Source organism: Pongo pygmaeus, chromosome 9 (assembly GCF_028885625.2).
Source record: "Pongo pygmaeus isolate AG05252 chromosome 9, NHGRI_mPonPyg2-v2.0_pri, whole genome shotgun sequence".
NCBI lineage: Eukaryota > Metazoa > Chordata > Mammalia > Primates > Hominidae > Pongo > Pongo pygmaeus.
Genome location: NC_072382.2, coordinates 17,287,076 through 17,310,023, shown reverse-complemented (window position 1 = coordinate 17,310,023; position 22,948 = coordinate 17,287,076). Strand labels below are relative to the sequence as shown.

Sequence of the window (22,948 nt, the reverse complement as noted above, 5' to 3'; positions counted from 1 at the left end):
CATTTTACATTGAGTCTATTCGATTCTTCTCTTTTTTCTTCTTTATTAGTCTAGTGAGTAGTCCATCTATTTTGTTAATTTTTTTTTAAAAAACAAGCTCCTGGATTCATTGATTTTTTGAAGGGTTTTTTTGTGTCTCTATCTCCTTCAGTTCTGCTCTGATCTTAGTTATTTCTTGCCTTCTGCCAGCTTTTGAATTTGTTTGCTCTTGCTTCTCTAGTTCTTTTAATTGTGATGTTAGGCTATTGATTTTAGATCTTTCCAGCTTTCTGTTGTAGGCATTTAGTGCTATAAATTTGCTTCTTAACACTACTTTAGCTGTGTTCCAGAGATTCTGGTATGTTGTCTCTTCTCATTGGTCTCAAAGAACTTATTTGTTTCTTCCTTAATTTTGTTATTTCCCCAGTAGTCATTCAGGAGCAGGTTGTTCAATTTCCATGTAGTTGTGTGGTTTTGAGTGATTTTCTTAATCCTGAGTTCTAATTTGGTTGTACTGTGGTCGGAGAGACTGTTTGTTATGATTTCTGTACTTTTGCATTTACTGAGGAGTGTTTTACTTCCAATTATGTGGTCAATTTTTGAATATGTGCAATGTGATGCTGAGAAGAATGTATATTCTGTTGATTTGGGGTGGAGAGTTCTGTAGATGTCTATTAGGCACGCTTGGTGCAGAGCTGAGTTCAAGTCCTAAGTATCCTTGTTAGTTTTGTGTCTTATTGATCTAATATTGACAGTGAGGTGTTAAAGTTTCCCAGTATTACTGTATGAGAGTCTAAGTCAATTTGTATGTCTCTAAGACTTGTTTTATGAATCTGTGTACTCCTGTATTGGGTGCATATATATATTTAGGATAGTTAGCTCTTCTTGTTGCATTGATCCCTTTACCATTATGTAATACCCTTCTTTGTCTTTTTTGATCTTTCTTGGTTTAAAGTCTATTCTATCAGAGACTAGGATTGCAACCCTTGCCTTTTTTTTTGGCTTTCCATTTGCTTGGTAAATATTCCTTCATCCCTTTATTTTGTACCTATGTGTGTCTTTGCATGTGAGATGGGTCTCCTGAATACAGCACACCAATGAGTCTTTTCTTTATCCAATTTGCCAGTCTGTGTCTCTTAATTGGGGCATTTAGCCCATTTACATTTAAGGTTAATATTGTTATGTGTGAATTTGACCCTGTCATCATGATACTAGCTGGTTATTTTGCACATTAGTTGATGCAGTTTCTTCATAGTGTCATAGATCTTTATATTTTTGTGTGTTTTTTAGAGTGGCTGGTACCAGTTTTTCCTTTCCACATTTAGTGCTTTTTAAATGAAGGATATTCTTAATTCTAATTTTTTTTTACACTGAACTGTAGAAATATTTCAGCTTCTGTATTTCTGATGTGCAATTTTTTGGGTCTCCAGTTAGAATGTTTTTCATTAATTTTATAAGACAAAATAATAATATATATTTGGAATGTTTCATCAGATTTAGATATGAAAAAATGATTGTTGCTATCAACTATTTTATTTTAATTCAAAATATAAGTTCATTCAATTAAAATTGGGAACTGTATCAAAAGATACAGTTTTCTTGCTACAAGTCAATATATTCTAAGCCACAATTATGCATTTTCAGAATTACATGTTATGCGCTGCTTTTGCTTCTTTTTTCGTTTCTCCTTTTTATACAGGGGATAAATTTCAGTGCTTTCCAGTTTGCAAGATCAGTTTTCAATATTTGGAATTTGCTAATGTCTTCAAAATTTGAATGTTTTTGTGCTTTATTTACCACAAGTTGTGATTAAAGACTAGAGATTTCTAACTGATTTTGAAGAAAATACAACTAGAATTTTGAGAAAATGTTCACGAGTGGGTTCAATACTATTGTAGGTTAGTTACAGAGTCATATTTTAAAAGCTTAAACACTTCTCCAGTCCTGTGGATTAGAGGCAGGAAAGCAACAATGAGTTGCAGAACTGCCTTGCAGAAGGGTTTATTGTTTATTTTTGGTTTTTTTTTGTATCTAATTTCATGTTAAAAAAATTTGGTAACTCAACTTCTCTAACTCTGTTAACTCTAAAAATGTTTGTAAATTTGAGCAATTATAGCTTCTATTTTGATGGAAAGACAATCATAACTTGTTTAGATGCACTTCAAAATTATGCATACTCACTGATTCCAAATATATATGTTTCATAGATTTCATAATTGAATAAAAATATTTTTTATCATGATGTTATATTTCACTTAAATTTGAATTTAAAATATTTACAAACTATGCATCTGACAGAGGACTAATATCCAGAATTTACAAGGGACTCAAACAACTCAACAACAACAAAAATACCAAATAATTCCATTAAAAAGTGGGCTAAAAGCCTGAACAGACATTTTTCAAAGGAAAACATACAAATGACCAACAAGCATGTGAAAAAATGTTCAACATCACTAATCATCAGAGAAATGCAAATTAAAACAACAGTCAAATATTGTCTCATACCAGTCTGAATGGCCACTATTAAAAAGACACACTTTGGGAGACTGAGGCAGGCGGATCATGAGGTCAGGAGATTGAGACTGTACTGGCTAACATGGTGAAACCTTGTCTCTACTAAAAATACAAAAAATTCGCTGGGCATGGTGTTGGGTGCCTGTAGTCCCAGCTACTCGGAAGGCTGAGGCGGGAGAATTGCTTGAATGTGGGAGGTGGAGGTTGCAGCGAGCCGAGATCACGCCATTGCACTCTAGCCTGGATGACAGAGCGAGACTTCATCTCAAAAAAAAAAAAAAAAAAAAAAAAAAAGACAAAAAATAACAGATGTTGGCAAGGGTGCGGAGAAAAGGAAATGCTTATACACTATTACTGTGAATGTAAATTATCACAACCTCTAGAAAAATATATGAAGATTTCTCAAAGAACTAAAAATAGCACTATCATTTGATCTAGCAATCCCACTACTGGATATCTACCCAAAGGAAAAGAAATAATTACATCAAAAATATACCTGCACTTATATGTTTATCATGGCACTATTCACAAAAACAAAGCTATGGAATAAACCTAAGTGTTCATTGATGTATGACTGAACTAAAAATGTGGTATATATACACAAAGGAATACTACTCAGCCATAAAAAGGATGAAGTCATGTCTTTTGCAGTGACATGGATGGAACTGGAGGCCATTATCTTAAACTAAGCAAGTCAGTCACAGAAAGACAAATACTGCGTTTTCTTACTTATAAATGGGAGATAAATAATGTGTACACATAGACATAGACTGTGGAATGATAGACATTGGGGACTTGGAAGGGTGCTTGTGGTGAGAGCAGAATGGATGATTGAAAATTACTTAGTACACATTATTCAGGTGGTGTATACTCTAAAAGCCCCAATTTCACTGCTACACAATCTATCCACATAACAAAAATTACACATGTACCTTTTAAGTTTATATAATAGCCCCCCAAAATACATCTACAACAAAACAGTGTTGTTTCTAAGGTTGATGTTTTTCAGCTGAATTTAAATACTCACAATAATATCAGATATTTTATCTTTGACAGAATGAACTTTCAACCACTTCACTTTGAATTCAATGCAAAAATCAAATTATTGGAATAACTTAAATGATTTTCTGTTTGAAACATTTAATGATATGTTATATGACTGTCACCATTTCACTGTGTCCAAAATATTAGTTTTGCTATTAGAACCAATATTTTACTAAGTATTGCTTTACTCTTTTTGTACACAAAAAAATGAAATTAAAAAATGAACAAAATTACCTTTGATTTTAATGAAAGGTCATGGTTCACAGAATGACGTAGAAACACACCTGCTATAGTTGTGTTTTAAATCATTATCATCAGGCACAGTCTTTGAAAGCAAATCGTCATGCATCTTCAACAGATTTTTATCTTCTAGTTTTCAAATCCTCATGGACATTACTATTACTTCTACAAGGGATGATAGACTCTGACAAACATTTTGTGCAAAATACATGTTCATCAATTTTGTTGAGTAACATGCACTTCTATTTCTTGAGTTTGCTGCTATTGAGAGTATTTATTGCAAAATTATAAAAGGTTACCAAACAAAATATATTGCTGTGGCTTTGTATCATACAAAAACTGACCAAACCACTGTAGCAAGAGCTTTCAAACTACCCTCTAGATTTTCTACAGCAGGGCTTTTTAGTCATTGTTTTCTGCACATTTTTCATTTATACCTAAAAGCCTGCCAATGGAAAACCTGTCAGCTTTGTTCATCTTCCATGCTATGGCATGGGCCATAATACAACTGGCTGGTACACCAGGTGGCTGCTAGGAGCAGCAGTATAGATATTCTCTTACTGCCTCCCTAGACCACAGAAATTAGCCCTCCCTATATCCTTGTGTCTGATATATACATATTTTTAATAGAGAGCATCTTGTGAGCTTGTATTAGTTCATTCTCTTGTGGCTATGAAAAAATATTCGAGACTGGGTAATTTATAAAGGAAAGAGGTTTAGTTGAATCACAGTTCTGCATGGCTGGGGAGGCCTTGTAAACTTATAATCATGGCAGAAGGGGAAGCAAACACGTCTTTCTTCATATGGCAGCAGGAGAGAGAGTGAGTGCTGCATGAAGGGAGAAACCCCTTATAAAACCATCAGATCTCATGAGAACTAGCTCACTATGATGAGAACAAGATGGGTGAAACCACCACCATGATTCAATGATCTCCACCTTGTCCCTCCCATGACAAGTGGGGATTATGGGAACTACAATTCAAAATGAGATTTGAGTGGGGATACAAAGCCAAACCATATCAGTGCTCTCTTAGGATAAGAGATTTTAATCTGGAAAGAATCAGGAAAATCAAGATAAGATATGATTGATTTGTCTTTTAGATTTAAATACACATCAAAGTGACAACTCTGTTCCATGCATACATGTCTCACACCATACTAGGTCTCAGCATGGTAGAAGCTGGAGGTATAAACTGAAAGTTACAAAACTAATAATAAAAAAATGAAAAATTTCGGACAAATGTTACATTGACTGGAATGCCTGGACAACAGATGTATTTAAAGACCATTCTGGAAAGCCATGAAATTGTAAATATGCTTTTCCCTCCCTCCGTTTCGTTCTCCCTCATTTTCTCTCTCTCTTCTCCCTCTTCCTTTCCTTCTTTTTGTTTTTTTTTTTCAGGAGAACCGACTACCAAATACAGGTTTTCTGTTTTACGCTGACAGCACTTTATTGAGGTATAATTTACATACAGTAAAATACATTAATCTTACATGTATAGCTGAATGAATTTAAAAAATATGTATGCATGCATATCACCACCACACAGATCAAAATATTAAAGATTTCTGCACTCCAGAAAATCCCTTCCTGTCCCTATCCAATCATTCTTCCTCCACCTCTACAGACAACCACTATTCTGACATCTATGACTATAAATTATAGAGTGTGTTATCTTGTGTTTGGATTCTTTCTTCTTTTGGTAATATATAATGTTTTAATTTTTAGAGTTGGAGTCTTGCTGTGTCACCCAGGCTGGAATGCAGTGGCACTATCAGCTCACTGCAGCCTCTACCTCCTGGGCTTAAGCGATCCTCTCACTTCAGCCTCCCGAGTAGCTGGGACTATAGGCCTGCACCATACACACAGGGCTAATTTTATTTTATTTTATTTTATTTTTTTGAGACAGAGTCTCACTCTGTCAATCAGGCTGGAATGCAGTGGTGTGATTTTGGCTCACTACAACCTCCATCTTCTGGGTTCAAGCAATTCTCCTGCCTCAGCCTCCTGAGTAGGTGAGATTCCAGGTGCCCATTACCATGGCTGGCTAATTTTTGTATTTGTACTAGTGACAGGGATTTACCATGTTAGCCAGGCTGGTCTCGAACTCCTGACCTCAAGTGATCCATCTGCCTTGGCCTCCCAAAGTGCTGGGATTAGAGGTGTGAGCCACTGTGCCCGGCCTAATTTTTAAATATTTTTTGTAGAGATGGGGGTCTCACCATGTTGCTCAGGTTGGTCTAAAACTCCTGTCTTCCAACGATCCTCCATCTTGGCCTTCTAAAGTGCTGGGATTACAAGTGTGAGTTACTGCACCCGGCCTTGGCTTCTTTCATTCAACATAATATTTTTTGAGATTTGCCCATGTTGTTGTATGTATAAATATGAACATACTACAGTTTGTTTATCCATTATTCTGTCCATACACATTTGGGTTGTCTTCAGTGTTGAGCAGTTGTGAATCAAGCTTCTGAGGACATTCTTATAAAAGACTTTTTGAATGAGTATATGCATTCATTTCTCTTGCATATATACTAAGGAGATGGAATTACTGGGGCATATGTTAGATGTGTATTTAACATTATAAGAAACTGGCAAATACTTTCCAATGTCATACAGTTTTATACAGACCATGCCAAGTGTTGGAAGCCATACGAAGAAACTGTAACTCTCTATTGTTGTTGTAATGTCAAATGTAAAACTATTTTGGAAAATAGTTTGGCAGTTGCTTAAACATTTAAACATTTGTCTACCATAAAACCGTAGGTATTCCACTCCTAGGTATTTGCTCAAGAGAAATAAGATGGCATCATATATCCACACAGAGACTTCTGCATGAATGTTCATAGCAGCCATGTTTGTATCAGGCAAAAATGTAAAACAATCTAAATGTTCATCAACAGGTGAATGAATAAACAAATTCTGGTATATGCATTCAAGGAAATTCCATTCAGCAATCAAAAAGAACTAATGATGCACACAACAACATGGATAAATCCCAAGATAATTATGCTAAATAAAGCCAAACAAAGATGAGTTAATGCTTTTGATTCAATTTGTGTAAAATTGTAAAAAATGCAGAGTGATTGATAGTGACATAAAGCAGATAAGTGTTTGTATGGAAATGGAGCATGGGAGAGAGATGGATTACCAAGGTGCATGAAGAAACTTTTTGGAGTGATGGATATGTCCTTTATGTTGATTATGGTAATTGTGTATATATGTGGCAAAACTCTTTATATCAATTAAATCTCAATAAAGCTAACTAAAAAAACAAGTTGAACATTGCTCTTTCCTCTTCTATTTTTTGAAGAAATATGTATAGAACTGGCATTTCTTCCTTAAATGTTTGAGAGAAATCATCTGCACCCGGGGTTTTTTATCCCATCGTGGGGATGGAGTGGGAGTGAAGTGTTCTTAATTATAGATTCAATTTCTTTAACAGGATATATGACTCTTTAACAGATATGTGACTATTCAGATTCTATTTCTTCTTCTTTTAGTTTGTGAAAGTTAACTTTATTAAGGAATTTGTTTCGTTTGAGTTGTCAAATTTTTTTGTCATGCTAGTTACAATATCTCATATTTTATGATATCAATAGAATCTGTAGTAGTGCCCTTTTTCATTTACATTATTGGTAGTTACGCCTTTTACTAATCTTTTCAAGGGACAAAAATTAACTTTTTTGGAGTCTTAAAAATCAATTTTTAGGCTGAGGCAGGAGAATGGCATGAACCCAGGAGGCGGAGCTTGCAGTGAGCCAAAATCGCGCCGCTGCACTCCAGCCTGGGCGACAGAGCGAGACTCCGTCTAAAATAAATAAATAAATAAATAAATAAATAAATCTGTTTTTATTAGCAGCTTTGTTGAGGTATAATTGACATTCATCTGTTTTCTGTTTTATTGATGTCTTCTCATTTCTTCTTTTATTTGATTTTCTTTGGATTTAATTTGATTTTCTTTTTCTAGCTTCTTGAGTTGGAAGCTTGGATCATTGATTCTAGATTTTTCTTTCCTAATATAGTCATTTAGAATTCTAAACACTACTTTAGAATCATCCCATGAAGTTTCATGTTTATTTCACTAGTGTTCATTTTAAAGTATTTTCCTATTCCTATGCATGGTTTATTCATCCATGCATGAGTTATTTAGGAGTGTGTTGTTCAATTTCTTTTTGTTATTAATTATTTGTATTACTAGTTTTATTCCATTGTGGTAAAATAACATATTTGGTTTGATTTCAATCCTTTGTGATTTATTAAACCTGACCAACGTGTGATCTATTTTGGTGAATATTCTATATACACTTGAATGGAATTTGAAGTCTGCTGGTTTGGGATGTAGCATTTCCTATATATCAATTAGGTGAGGTTGCTTAATAGTGTTTTTCTTTTTCTTTTTTTTATTATACTTTAAGTTTTAGGGTACATGTGCACAACGTGCAGGTTTGTTACATATGTATACATGTGCCATGTTGGTGTGCTGCACCCATTAACTCGTCATTTACATTAGGTATATTTCCTAATGCTATCCCTCCCCCCTCCCCCCACCCCACAACAGGCCCCAGTGTTCCCCTTCCTGTGTCCATGTGTTTTCATTGTTCATTTCCCACCTATGAGTGAGAACATGCAGTGTTTGGTTTTTTGTCCTTGCAATAGTTTGCTGAGAATGATGGTTTCCAGCTTCATCCATGACCCAGCCATCCCATTACTGGGTATATAACCAAAGGATTATGAATCATGCTGCTATAAAGACACATGCACACGTATGCTTATTGTGGCACTATTCACAATAGCAAAGACTTGGAACCAACACAAATGTCCAACAATGATAGACTGGATTAAGAAAATGTGGCACATATACACCATGGAATACTATGCAGCCATAAAAAATGATGAGTTCATGTCCTTTGTAGGGACATGGATGAAGCTGAAATAGTGTTTTTCAAATCTTATTTATCCTAAATGATTTTTTGCCTACTCTTTCTATGAATTATATATTTCTACACATTATATATAATATATAAAATAATATAAAAATATATAACATAATATATAAAACATACATAATGTATAACATAATATATAATATTATTTCTGTACATTATACATTATTGTATTTTGAAGCTATGTTATCGTGTGCACAGATATGTAAGGCTGTTATGGTCCATCTAGTAAATTCATCATCTTGTCATCATGAAATGTTTTTCTTTATCTCTGGTTATATTATTTGTTCCAAAGTCTCTTGTCTAACATTAACATGGGCACCCTGGCTTTCTTATGCTTAGTGTTTGCGTGGCATATAATTTTCCATTCTTTTATTTTCAACCCATTTGTGTCCTTTTCCTTGAACTGTGTCCCTTGCAAGTAGCATATAGGTGGATCTTCTTATTTTTAATAGTATGGCAATCTTTGTCTTTTGGTTGATTGGCTTCATCCATTTACATCTGATGGAATTACTGATGTGACCCAGTTTAAGTTTTTTATCTGACAATTTCCTTTCTATTTGTTATATTTTCTCTTTGTTTTCTTGTTTCTCTTTTCCTTTCTTTTGAATCAATCATGTTTTTTCCTTACTATTTTGTTTCAGCTTGTCTTTTGGCTTTTTAGCCATACTTGTTTGTATCATTTTTTAAAATAGCTGCACTTATGTTACAACATACATCCTTTTGGTGACTATCAACTACTCCCAAATTTAGTGACTTAAAATGACATGCACTTATTGACTCATAATATTTTGTAAATCACATTAGATGGGTTGCCTTAGTCTCTGTTCCACATTGTGTAGGCTGGTTACAAAGCTAGGTGGTCTGGGTTGGCTGGCTGTCCCATGCCAGGTAGTCTCTTATCCTTAAGAATGCTAACCCTTGGAGCAGCATTTCAAGAGACTGAGAGCAGAAGCTGTAAGTCTTCTTGAGACCTTGGCTCAGAACTCATACAACATCACTTTGCCACATTTATTGTAGACTCTAACTCTCAATGGAAGGATCTCTAGACAATATACGGCTATTTCTTGTTCATCCCATAGTGGCTGCTCTAAAAATGGCAACACATACCCTTAATTTAGTATAGATTGCCTTGAGTTAATTTTATACCATTTCATGTTCAATGTAAAAACTTGCAACGGTATAATTCTGTTTACTTTTTCCCTTTGTCGTTTGTGCTATAATTGTCATATATGTTGCTTTTGCATGTGTTATAAACTTTATCATAAATTGTTATTTTAAGCAAAGACTTGGAACCAACCCAAATGTCCAACAATGATAGACTGGATTAAGAAAATGTGGCACATATACACCATGGAATACTATGCAGCCATAAAAAATGATGAGTTCATGTCCTTTGTAGGGACATGGATGAAATTGGAAATCATCATTCTCAGTAAACTATCGCAAGAACAAAAAACCAAACACCACATATTCTCACTCATAGGTGGGAATTGAACAATGAGAACACATGGACACAGGAAGGGGAACATCACACTTTGGGGACTGCTGTGGGGTGGGGGTAGCGGGGAGGGATAACATTGGGAGATATACCTAATGCTAGATGACGAGTTAGTGGGTGCAGTGCACCAGTATGGCACATGTATACATATGCAACTTACCTGCACATTGTGCACATGTACCATAAAACCTAAAGTATAATAATAATAATTAAAAAAAAATACATTCTAAAAAAAAATAAATTAAGTATGCACTGTAAATTTCCTTATAAATACAGTTGAATTTTATATTTATTAGTCATTGTAAAGTGAATATGAAAATAACTTTATCTTGATTAGAATAACATTTTCCTCTTTATTAACTCTAATGAGAACATCAAAGAATATGATTAAATTAAAATGCATTTTCAAGGTATAGTTGTTTGTGGGGCACCGAACAAATCTGTTTTCTTCTAATTTTGAAGCAATGGAGGCCATCTTGTTTCTTCCTACTTGAGACATTCTACAATGTCTACATGTGACATAAAATTTACCATAAATTTAGCTCACTCAATCTATCTATCTATCTATCTATCTATCTATCTATCTATCTATCTATCCTGTCTCTGCCTCATCTACCTACATAATGAATAAGATCTTATAAGCTTGCATTATAAGTTTATTGCATTAAATATATGGTAGTATTTTAAAGATTCTCACCTAATTGAATCTCTGCTCAGCCACTAAATCAGCAACTAAACAGATACGGATTTCGTAGAAAAAAGTTATGTAATTCATTTAAGTTTAATTTTAAAGCTGATAATTCAGTTTGTGAAAAATTTTTAAGTTTGTTTGAAACAACTTAGATATGGCTATCTATTTTTTCAGTGGTAACTTTATTAAATCTAAATATATGCTAAGTACTGCTGATGAAAATTTAGTATCTGAATTGAGATGTTTTGTGAGAAATACATTACAGATTTCAAATACTTATTATAAAAATGTGAAATATCTAATTAATATTTTATTTTATATTATTAAATATATTTCAACATATAACAAGAAAATATTTTAGAAAGGTCAGCTTGAATAAAAAGTCATTAAAATAAAAAAAATAAAAAAAATAAATTGTTATTTTAATTAGTAGTTCCTTAAAAATTTGAAAAAGCAGTATTTTATGTTAAACATGTTTACCTTTTATGGTGTTTTTTCCTCTTCCTATAGATAAAAGTGTTCATTTGGCACTATTTCTTTTATAATTATATTTATATTTATTTTCTGTATGTTTATATTTATATTTAATATTTCTTATAGTTTGTGTCTACTGAAAACTATTTCTTTCAGCTTCAATTTATCTGAAGATGTCTATTTAGAATTCATTATTGAATTATGTTTTTACAGAGTATAGAATTCTAGGTGGTCATCAATGGATGAATGGATGAAGAAAACATGGCATATATACACAACGGAATTTTATATGGCTGTTCATCCCTATAAAAGAATGAAATTTTTTCACTTTCAGCAGCATGGATGGAACTGGAGAACATTGTGTTAAGTGAAATAAGCCAGGCACAGAAAGATAACTGTCACATGTTCTCATTCATATGTGGGAGCTAAAAAATTGATATCATGGAGGTAGTGAGTTGAATGGTGGTGGTTATCAGAACCTGAGAATTGTAGTGGGGTTGGAAGGAAAAGATGGTTGGTTAATGGATACAAAAATACAGTTAGATAGAATAATTAAGTTCTAGTTTTTGATAACACAATAGAATGACTATACATATATTTATATTTTTATAAATAAATAAACATATATATAGTGTGTGTATATAACATCTATTGTGTTTTATATATATATATACACACACTATATATATATATATATACACACACACATATATATATATATGATAGGATCTTGTTCTGTTCCTTAAGAAATCTTTATACTGTTTTCCATAGAGGTTGAACTAACTTACATTTTCACCAGCAGTGTGTAAGCATTCCCTTTTTGCCACATCCATGCCAACATTTATTGTTTTTTGACTTTTTAATAACGGCTATTCTGGCTCTGGTAAGGTGGTATCTCATTGTGGTTTTAATTTGCATTTGTCTAATGATTAGTGATGAACATTTTTTCATATGTTTGTTGGCTATTTGTATATCTTCTTTTGAGAAATCTCTACTCATGTCGTTTGCTCACTTTTTGATGAGATTATTTACTCTTACTGCTTTGAGTTCCATGTAGATTCTAGTTATTAGTCCTTTGTTGGATACATGGTTTGTAAATATTTTCTACCATTCTCCCATTCTGTGGGTTGTCTGTTTACTCTGGTGATTATTTCTTTTGCTGTACAGAGCATTTTAGTTTAATTAGGTCCCATTTATCTATTCTTGTTTTGGTTGCATTTGGTTTTGGGGTCTTAGTCATAAATTCTATCCCTAGGTCAATGTCCAGAACAGGTTTCCTAAGTTATCTTTCAAAATTTTTTTTTCTTTTGTAACAGAGTTTCATTCTTGTTGCCCAGGCTGGAGTGCAATGGCACAATCTCAGCTCACTGCAACCTCCACCTCCCAGGTTCAAGAGATTCTCCTGCCTCAGCCTCCTGAGTAGCTGGGATTACAGGCGTGCCCCACCACACCTGGCTAATTTTGTATTTTTAGTACAGATGGGGTTTCTTCATGTTTGTCAGGCTGGTCTCAAACTCCCCACCTCAGGCGATCCACCCCCTTTGGCCTCCCAAAGTGCTGGGATTACAGGTGTGGGCTACCACGCCCGGCCATCTTCCAGAATTTTTACAGTTTTGGATCTTAGATTTAAATCTTTGATCCATAGCCTATAGTTAGGTCTTTTTTTTTTTTTGCCGATTTGGCTAGTGTATATTTTCTAATTATATAATTTAATTAATTTACATTCAAGCTTATTATTGGTAAGTGAGGACTTCTGTCATTTTGTCAATTGTTTTCTGGTTGTTTTGTAGTTGTTTTTTATACCCTTTTTAACTTTTTTCCTCTCATTATTTATCTTTGCGGTTTAGTGTTTTTCTGTATTGATAAGGTTTGATTCCTTTCTCTTTCTGCTCTTTCTGTAAGTTTTATACTTTCATGTGTTTTCATGATGGTAGTTATTGTCCTTTCACTTCCAGATGTAGGACTCCTTAAGTATCTCTTGTAAGGCCAGCCTGGTGTTGATGAATTTCCTCAGTCTTTCCTTTCTTGAAAATATTTTATTTCTCTATAATTTCTGAAGAAAAGCTTTTTCTGGGTATAGTATTCTGGGTTGGCAGGTTTTTTTTTTTTTTCTTTCAGCATTTTGAGTATATCATTCTATTTTCTCTTGGCCTGCAAGGTTTCTGCTGAGAAGTCTTCTGTTAGTGTAATGGGGATTCCCTTATATGTGACTTGACATATTCTCTTCCTGTTTTTAGAATACTATTTGACTTTTTAAAGTTTGACTAAAATGTTCTCCCAAGAGGATCTTTTGGGTTGAATCTATTAGGGACTTTTAAACTTCCTGGATCTAGATGTTCATATCTCTCTCAAGACTTTGGAAATTTTCAGCTATTATTTCATTAAATAAATTTTCTACACTTTTCCCCATCTCTTCTTCTTCTTTAGCATCCATAGCATGTATATTTGTTCACTTAGTGGTGTCCCATTAGCCCTGTGAGTTTTCTTCACAAGTTCATAAATCCTTTCTTCTGCTTGATCCAATCTGTTGTTGAAGCTCTCACTTGTTTATTTGATTTGATTTCATTCACTGAATTCTTTGCATCTATATTAGTCCATTCTTATGTTGCTATAAGGGCATACCTGAGACTGGATAATTTATAAAGGAAAGAGGTTTAATTGACTCACAGTTCCACAGGGCTGGGGAGGCCTCAGGAAACTTACTATCATGGCAGAAAGGGAAGCAAACACGTCCTGCTTCACATGGCGGCAGCAAGGAGAAGTGCAGAGTGAAGAGGGGGAAACCCCTTATAAAACTATCTGATCTCATGATAATTCATTCACCATCATGAGAATAGTATGGAGGTAACCACCCCCGTGATTCAGTCATTTCCCACTGGGTCCCTCCCACGACATGCGGGGATTATGGGAATTACAGTTCAAGATGAGATTTTGGTGGGGACATAGGCAAATCATATCAGCATCCAATATTTCTTTTTCATTATTTTTTATGACATCTATCTCTGTTAAATTTTTCACTTAGATCATGAATTATTTTCCTGATTTTGTTGAATTATGTATTTATATTTTCTTGTATCTCACTGAATTTCATGAAGATTAATTTTTTTTTGGCATTTCATAAATTTCATTTTTTGAGATCTGCTAAGGGAAAATTATTGTGTTCCTTTAGAAGTGTCATGTTTTGTTTTTTGTTTTTTACTTTTTAATGTTTCTCATGCTGCTACATTATCAGTGCATCTGGTGGAATAGTCACCTCTTTCAATTTACTGGAGTAGTTTTCATAAAGAAAGAATTATTACTGAGATGGGACCTAGGATGTCAACTGGGCAGGGTGCAATGGCTTTGATTCTGGGTAAGCACAGTAGTGTGTTTTAGCAGCTTCTTCAGCTATAATCCATATTAGTAGTGTTTGTGAGTGTCTCAGTGGGTCAGACTTTGGGAGTTTGTAGTAGCAGAGGTGTGGCTTTGCTGGGGGTGGGCTCACTGGACTGGTTCTCAGGCCAAGGGTGTGCATGTGCATGCAATGCATCAGTAGCATGGATACTTTTGGAGTAGTCATTTTGTACAAAATATTCTTTTCTACTAGGCCAGATTTCATTCAAACATGCATTGGCATCTAAGCCAAACTCAATTAATCAGAATCCTTCTCTGGGAATATTATTAGTGAAATACAATGTAGCCTAAAACACTTTACTATCTGAAGCCAAAAATATGAAAAAATATATACTGAGTACAACTAAAATATATGAAACTTGTATTTTGTACAAGGCCATGACCTGCCATATGAACTGAAAGAGTGGAGAAGAAAGAAAAGAAAGAAGCCCATGGATAAAGAGAAAGAAGGATAAGAGACAGAGAAAGACCAATTCTCAGTTGGATGGTAGCTTATTATTATTATTTTTTAATGTGAAACATACCCAAAACAGAAGTCTTTATTCCCTACTCCTAAAATTGCTTTTTCCCAAATCTTCTCCAGTACCATCTGAGGTATCAAAAAATAAGTATATTTTGCCTATACAAAATAAGCTTTTGTATAGGCAAAACATAACAATTTCCCCAAATATGGGAGGAGTGATTTGTAGGAAATAAAATGAACAATAAAAAAGTAATCTGATTATTCATGATTTTTTGGAATGTTAATAATTGTAACTGCAGATAATCCCTAGGAGAGTCAGTATTGCTTAGCCAATGTAACACTTTTCTTTTATCTTTAATGGGCTCCTTTTAGTGAGGCAGGACTATGTGACTAGTTTTAACCAATGCACTGAAGCAGTAAATGTTCATGTGTGAATTTGTAGTCTTTTATCCTCTGCTCTGGTGCTTGAGGAGTTTGCATGTTTCAGACAGTACAGCTATTAAAATGGTGGAGCTTCTTTAATCCTGGGTGCCTGAATGGCTACATGAAGCAGAGCACCCTGTCAATTTGCCTGAGTCAAGCGTTGTGAACAATAAATAACATATTTTTTTGGAGTCGATTGTTGCTACAGAAAACCTAACCAATTCTGACTAATCCAAACTTACAAATTAATTCTCATCATCTTTAATTTTTATAACAATTCTTTCAAGTAGGAAATATTATTCTTTTTTGATTTGAGGAAACTGATGTTCTGAGAAGGTAGATTTTTTTTTTTGTAATTTACAGAGTTATTAAATAGCAGAGAGGATACAAGTCCACTTTTATTATAAATTCTATGCATTTCTGCATCTACACCCCTGGTTAACCAGATATTATCTTTAAGAAATTGTGTAAAGAAGGTAAGATAGACACTAATAATACTTTATTACTCAACCATTTGAGTTGTCATGACATGCAAATGAAATGACAACAATGCTCTGTAAGATTTATTCTGAAGCAGCAATTAATTAATTTATACCTTTATTGAAGTATAATTGATATACCAAAAACTGTACATATTTAATATATAAAATATGATGAGTTTGGTCATATGCTTCCATATAAAACCATGACCAAAATCAAAATAACAAAAATATTCGCCACCTTCAAAAGTTTCCTTTTGTCCCTTTTCCTTTTTTTGTGAGAAGAACAATTACATGAGATCTACCCTCTTAATAAACTTTTAAGTTTACAAAACCTTATTGTTAACTATAGGCTCTAGGTTGTGCAGTAGATCTCTGGGACTTATTTATCTTTTTAAAGTGTAACTTCATATCCATTTCCCCTTCCCTTCATGCCTTGGCAACCACCATTGTATTTTCTGCTTCTATAAGTTTAAATATTTTAGATCCCTCATAAAAGCAGAATTATACAGTGTTTTCCGTCTGTGACTTATTTGACTAAGCATATGTCTTCCAGGTTCATCATCTTGTAGCAAATGGTAAAATTTCCAGTTTAAGGCTGACTAATATTCTGTTTTTTGTCTATACCACATTTGGTTTACCCATTCTGTTGATGGATGCTTGGATTATTTCCATATCTAGGCTATTGTGAGTAATGATGCAATGAATGTGGGAGTGCAGATCTTTCTTTGAGATCCTAATTTAAACTCTTTTGGATATATGTCCAGGAGTGGGACTGCTGGATCATTTGATAATTATATTTTTAATTTTTTGAGGAAACTCTACTGTTTCCCGTAGCAGCTGTACATTTAACATACCCACAAACATGTTCCACCCCCTTGGACACTGGAACACATCCAAGGGTTCCAATTTTTGTACATTCTCATCAACATTTGCTATCTTTTTTTTTTAAATAATGGTCTTCAAAATAGGTGTGAAGTGATATTGTAGTTTTGATTTGCATTTCCCTTATGATTTAGTGATGCTGAGCACCTTTTAATATACCTGTTGGCTGTTTGTAGGTCTTCTTTGTAGAGATATACATTCAGTTCCTTTGTTCATTTTTTAATTGTATTATTTATTTTATTACAGTTGAGTTGCCGGAGTTCCATATATATTTTAGCAATTAACTTCTTATTAAACAGATGGCTTGCAAATATTTTTTCCCATTCTTTGGGTAGCTTTTTCACTCTGGTGATTGTTTCCTTTGCTGTGCTGAAGATATTTGGTTTGATGTATTTCCACTCATCAATTTTGGATTTTTTTTGTGTGTTTTTCATGTCATTATCTATGAAATTATTGGCAAGACCAATGTCATGAAGCTTTTCTCCTATTTTTTTTTTAGGAGTTTTATAGTTTCAGGTATTACATTTAAGTTTTTAATCTATTTAGAGTTAACTTTTGTGTGTGCATAACATAGGGTCCAATGTCATTCTTTAGCATAGGGACATGCAGTTTTCTTAACACCAGTTATCGAAGAGACTGTCTTTACCCCCATTGTGTATTCTTGGCACCTTTGTCAAAGATCAGTTGACCATATATGTATGAGTTTATTTCTGGGCTGCCTATTCTGTTCCATTGATGTATATGTCTATTTTTATGCCAGTACCATACTGTTTGAATTACTATATTTTGAAATCAGGAAATGTGATGCCTCCAGCTTATTCTTTATCAAGATCGCCTTAGCTATTCTAGGTATTTTATTGTCCCATATACAATTTCTGTTTCTCTAAGAAATGCCATTGGGATTTTGATGGGAATAGCATTGAATTTGTAGATTGCTTTGGATAAAATGAATATTTTAGTAATATTAAGTTTTCCAATTAATGCATGTGGGTTGTCTTTCTTTTTTTTAAAATTATACTTTAAGTTCTAGGGTACACATGCAGAATGTGTAGGTTTGTTATATATGTATACATGTGCCATGTTGGTTTGCTGCACCCATTAACTCATCATTTACGTTAGGTATTTCTCCTAATGCTATCCCTCCCCCATCCCCCCACCCAACGACAGGCTCCAGTGTGTGATGTTCCCCACATTGTGTCCAAGTGTTCTCATTGTTCTATTCCCACTATGAGTGAGAACATGCAGTGTTTGGTTTTCTGTCCTTGTGATAGTTTGCTCAGAATGATGGTTTCCAGCTTCATCCATGTCCCTACAAAGGACATGAACTCATCCCTTTTTATGGCTGCATAGTATTCCATGGTATATATGTGTCACATTTTCTTAATCCAGTCTATCATTGATGACATTTGGGTAGGTTCCAAGTCTTTGCTATTGTGAATAGTGCCGCAATAAACATACGTGTGCATGTGTCTTTATGGTAGCATGATTTGTAATCCTTTGGGTATACACCTAGCAATGGGATCACTGGGTCAGATGGTATTTCTAGTTCTAGATCCTTGAGGAATCACCACACTGTCTTCCACAATGGTTGAACTAGTTTACACTCGAATGTGGGATGTCTTTCTATTTATTTGTCTCTTCTTTAATTTCTTTCATAAATGTATAGTAGTTTTCAGTGTACCAGAAGCAGCAATATAGAAGAGAGTATTAAATGAAGCATTATGATCCTCTCCTCAAGGAGTTCACCATCTGATGTGGACAATAATTACTTCTATAATCATAGAGGCTATTTTTACCTGAGAAAGTAGTATCAATTGAGACCACTTGCTACAGGTCTATCATTGTTGACTTTGCAGACCCTGGGAACAAGCCTGAGAGCAGTAATTGTCATGAGGCAGGCACTGTGTTTAGGAGAAGAAAAAAAGAAATTGGAGATTCAGAATCTAGAGAACTGTCACTTAAGAAGAAGATATTATAGTCCTGCAGATATTAGAAATCATTTGGGAAGACATTAGAGGAAGAGTAGCCAAAATAAAGCACCCTTTCCCGATCTATTCTAATTTTTTCTGATTAGAAATTTCACTGGGTTCATAGGTTCTGTTCATTCACTTTATAGTGAGTTGGCAGGTTATCCATACCACAAAAAACTCTTATTCTCCAATTAGTACAATTTATAGCTATAATTTTCTACAAAGAGTAAAGTCAGTGTCAATGAGCACAGTAACAAAAGAATAAGTAAGGGCAACTGAGAAACCCAAGCATGGCTGAGTTGGGGAGTGGGAGGTTGGATATGGTAATCAGTTCACTTATGACTATGCTACTTTTTATCTCTGTGATGCCAGAGAGTAGCCCTAGAATCCAGAAAGTTTGGGAGGGCTAACAAGACAGGGAGGAAGAAAAATGGAGGTAGAGGAAGTCATCCAAACAAACATCATGAAACTTGCATTTTCCTCTACAGGACAGGTAGTTCCTGCTCACTTACAGGCACTGAAGAAAACTACCTACTGTACATTGTTGAGGGAAATCACCATCTGGTGATGATGCCCATCAGAATATGAAGACCTGGAGAAAAGATGGGTCACGATGAAGGACCCTCATCAAAAGCTACATTTATTGGAAATTGGAATTTACCAATGACTTTTCTGAATGCAGCTTTTACATCTTTGTTCCTCAGATTGTAGATCAAGGGGTTCAACATAGGGATGATTACAGTGTAAAAGACGGACACTACCTTGTCTTCCTCTGAGGATTTGTCAGAGTTACTTCTCTGGTACATGAAGGCAAGTGTCCCAGAGAAGAGGACAACAGTGGTGAGATGGGAGGTGCAGGTGGAGAAGGTCTTGGCTTGCCCACCTGCCGACTTCACCCTCAAAATGGCTCTGATAATGAGCATGTAGGAGATCAGGATAACCATGACATTGGATAGGAACATGCATTTTGCAAAAAGGAGAATGACAATCTCAGTTTGTGTCATGCTGCTGCAGGCGAGCTTCAGCAGGGGTGGGAGGTCACAGAAGAAGAAGTTGATCTGATTGTCACCATAGAAGGAGAGGGTGAAGGTGCACGTGGTATGCAGAATGGCCCCTGACACCCCACAGATGAAGGCACTGGCCAAAAAGACCCTGCAGGTACCTGGAGTCATGTTCGTGTTGTAGCGCAGTGGATTGCTAATGGCAACAAAGCGGTCATAGGCCATCACTGACGGCAGGTAACACTCTGTGCCTGCACAGATGGTGAGAAAAAAGAACTGCGCAGCACAGCAGCCATAGGAGATAACTGTCTTGTCTGTGGCCAGTGTGGCCAGAATCTGAGGGGTGATTACTGAGGCATAGCAGGCATCCAGGAAGGCAAGGTGGCTCAGGAAGAAGTACATGGGGGTGTGGAGTTGGGCATCCACTCGGATTAGAATGGTTATCCCCCCATTCCCCAGAAAAGTGACAAGATAGAAGCTGAGAAACACTAGGAAGAGTGGAACTGCCAGTTCAGGGTGATCTGTGAATGAACTCTGTCACAAGAATGAACTCTGTCACAGTGCTGAGATTTCTTTTGGCCATAGGCTCAATATAGCTGGTTCACCTGAAGAAGATAGTGAAATTGAGATTCCAGAACTAAAGGTCTTTGCTTTCTTCAGCGTCAGATATTAAGTAAATGTCCCAGCCTCTGCTCAGAGAGAAAAAAGAATTTACCATCTTAAGAGTCCACAACTGGCAGTTACTATGGAGAGCTTTTATCTCTCTCTGCATCCCACCTGAAATTGAACCTTGGTGCAGTTTTTCTTCAAATTCACTTGCTTATTGTCTGGGATGTTTTCTTTAAGACCAGAGAGTGTTAGACTATCAAGACTGGAAGGGACCAATATGGGATCCCTCTGTGCTAGAATTATCTCCCCAAATTGTTATCTAGCTCAGGTGTGCATGAGGGCTGCCTGTATGTGGCTTCTTAGGCTGTGGCTGCGTGACTCCAAGCAGGGCCATTCATACAGATGTCGTGTGAATGGTGCCTCCAGGGTTGTCAGAGGCAGAGCTCTTTATGTGATGGAGGCTTTCTGTCTACTCTGCCTTTGGAAAATTCTACTTGTTGAGAAAGCTGGATTGCTCTTTCTATACCTTCTATACATTAGTATTATCCTTGGCTGTCTTCTAAGACAGATAGTCGTAATGCCCACTTTTATATAGTTTCTTCTTCTCTAAGTCAAACATTCCCAGTTATCCCAACAATTCCTTGTGAGTACTTTCATAATCTATTTTTTGCTCCCCTACGAACCATGTCATCACCTGCCTTGAGTTTCTTTTCTTGAGGGACCATGAAAGACAGTGATTCTGTGAAACCATTAGGTTTACGGAGCCCTTACTCTGTCACAATAAGAACATTCCTGGAAACCCCAAGCTTATCTGTTAGTTTCTGTGCCCATATATGTCTGATGCCCTACATTTGGATGTGGCATTATGTCAGGCAAGCATCTGAGTGACTTGTTTCTCTTTCCAGTGTTTAGGGATCACTCATTGTGCACATGGCGGTCAGAGTGGGCTCAGCAAATCCTGACACACTGGGAGTGGTGGCCCACTATGCTCCTCTCAACACTTGTTGAAAATACCCATGATCACCCCCAGAGACCCAGGAATTATGTACACACAGAACCCTAGAGTTGGAAAGGACCTTGGTGATGTGGTTCTGTGGTTTTCTAGCCGTCTTCCTCAGCCTCAGCTCTGGAAGAGCTGTCTCAGGGAAACACAGCAGTGGGATGTGAAGGGAAGGCTCAGCAGGTGGGTGCTGCCATTTCAGCCTCAGAATTCTTATAAACAATGAGGTGCTTCATTTCATTTTGCTTAGAAGCAGGGCTCTACTGTTAAAAGAAAATTTTAATGCACCTGGTCTACTATATTTTCTTCATTTTGCAAAAGAGAACAATGAAGTCCAGAGAAGTGACTTTCACCCAGTAAGTCAGAAAACATTCCCTCCCAAATCAATCTTGGTGGGACCTCAACACTAGTGTCCCATTTGGTGCCTCAGGAAAGGCAACACATTCATGAAAGTACAAACCAGAACTAACAAGTCTAGGATGGGACCATTGGGGTGGGAGGACTGCTGCAGGACAGCCAGGATACTCAGAGGCCAGGAGACGCTTCCCAACTCATTACTCCCCTCATTGTACTCTCTTTTCCTGTAACAACCATTTCCACATTATCTTCTCAAAAGGTTCTTGTTACAAATGGCTTTCTTACAAATATCACCAGTGGGGACAACCTACTCAGAGCTGGCTAGATCATTCGCAGTCCATGCTTTGAGCAGTCGGTGATGGTGTTGTATGGGGGGTAATAATATAACTCTATGCCAACTATTGTCCCCTGCACTTGACATATTTGTTCCTGATTACGGCCTCTGCAAAGTGTGCCTTTCTGTGCCTGTTTTATGGAAGACAGAATTGAAGGTTGGGGAAGATAAATAACTTTTCTAAAAGGTCGCACAGATAAAGTTTAAATTATGTTCAAAAATTGGAAAGCACATTGAATAGTCTCTGGAATGTATTTTATTTCCAAACATAATATAATTATAGAATTTACATTACCTCATAGGGAAAGAGCTGGTCCTTGTGCTCCTGTGAGGGGCTTCTGTGAAGCACTGTTAATATTTCTCCTGTTTCTGAGCAGGTCCAAGGAGAATGAGATTGCTGCTGTGAGAATCTGAAACCCATAAAAAATGCAATCACCAAATCTTCTTCTGGCCAATTTTATGCATATGCTAGATACCCACCTTTGAACACACCCCAGAAGGTAGCAGGGCCAACAGTGCGCCTAGTTTTATGCAGCATTGCTGGGTAAAATTCAGAGCCTTGGACCTCATAGGTCCTCCAGGTGCCCAGCTGTTTTGCCTTCTTGCCCAAACAACCCAATTAAGACCATCTTGTTTCTGAA

At 35.7% G+C, this 22,948-nt stretch overlaps 1 pseudogene; it reads right to left on the bottom strand.

Moving 5' to 3' along the window:
* Positions 1-19,614: 19,614 nt before the first annotated feature.
* LOC129008591 (olfactory receptor 9I1-like) lies at positions 19,615-20,590 on the bottom strand (annotated as a pseudogene).
* Positions 20,591-22,948: the final 2,358 nt, after the last annotated feature.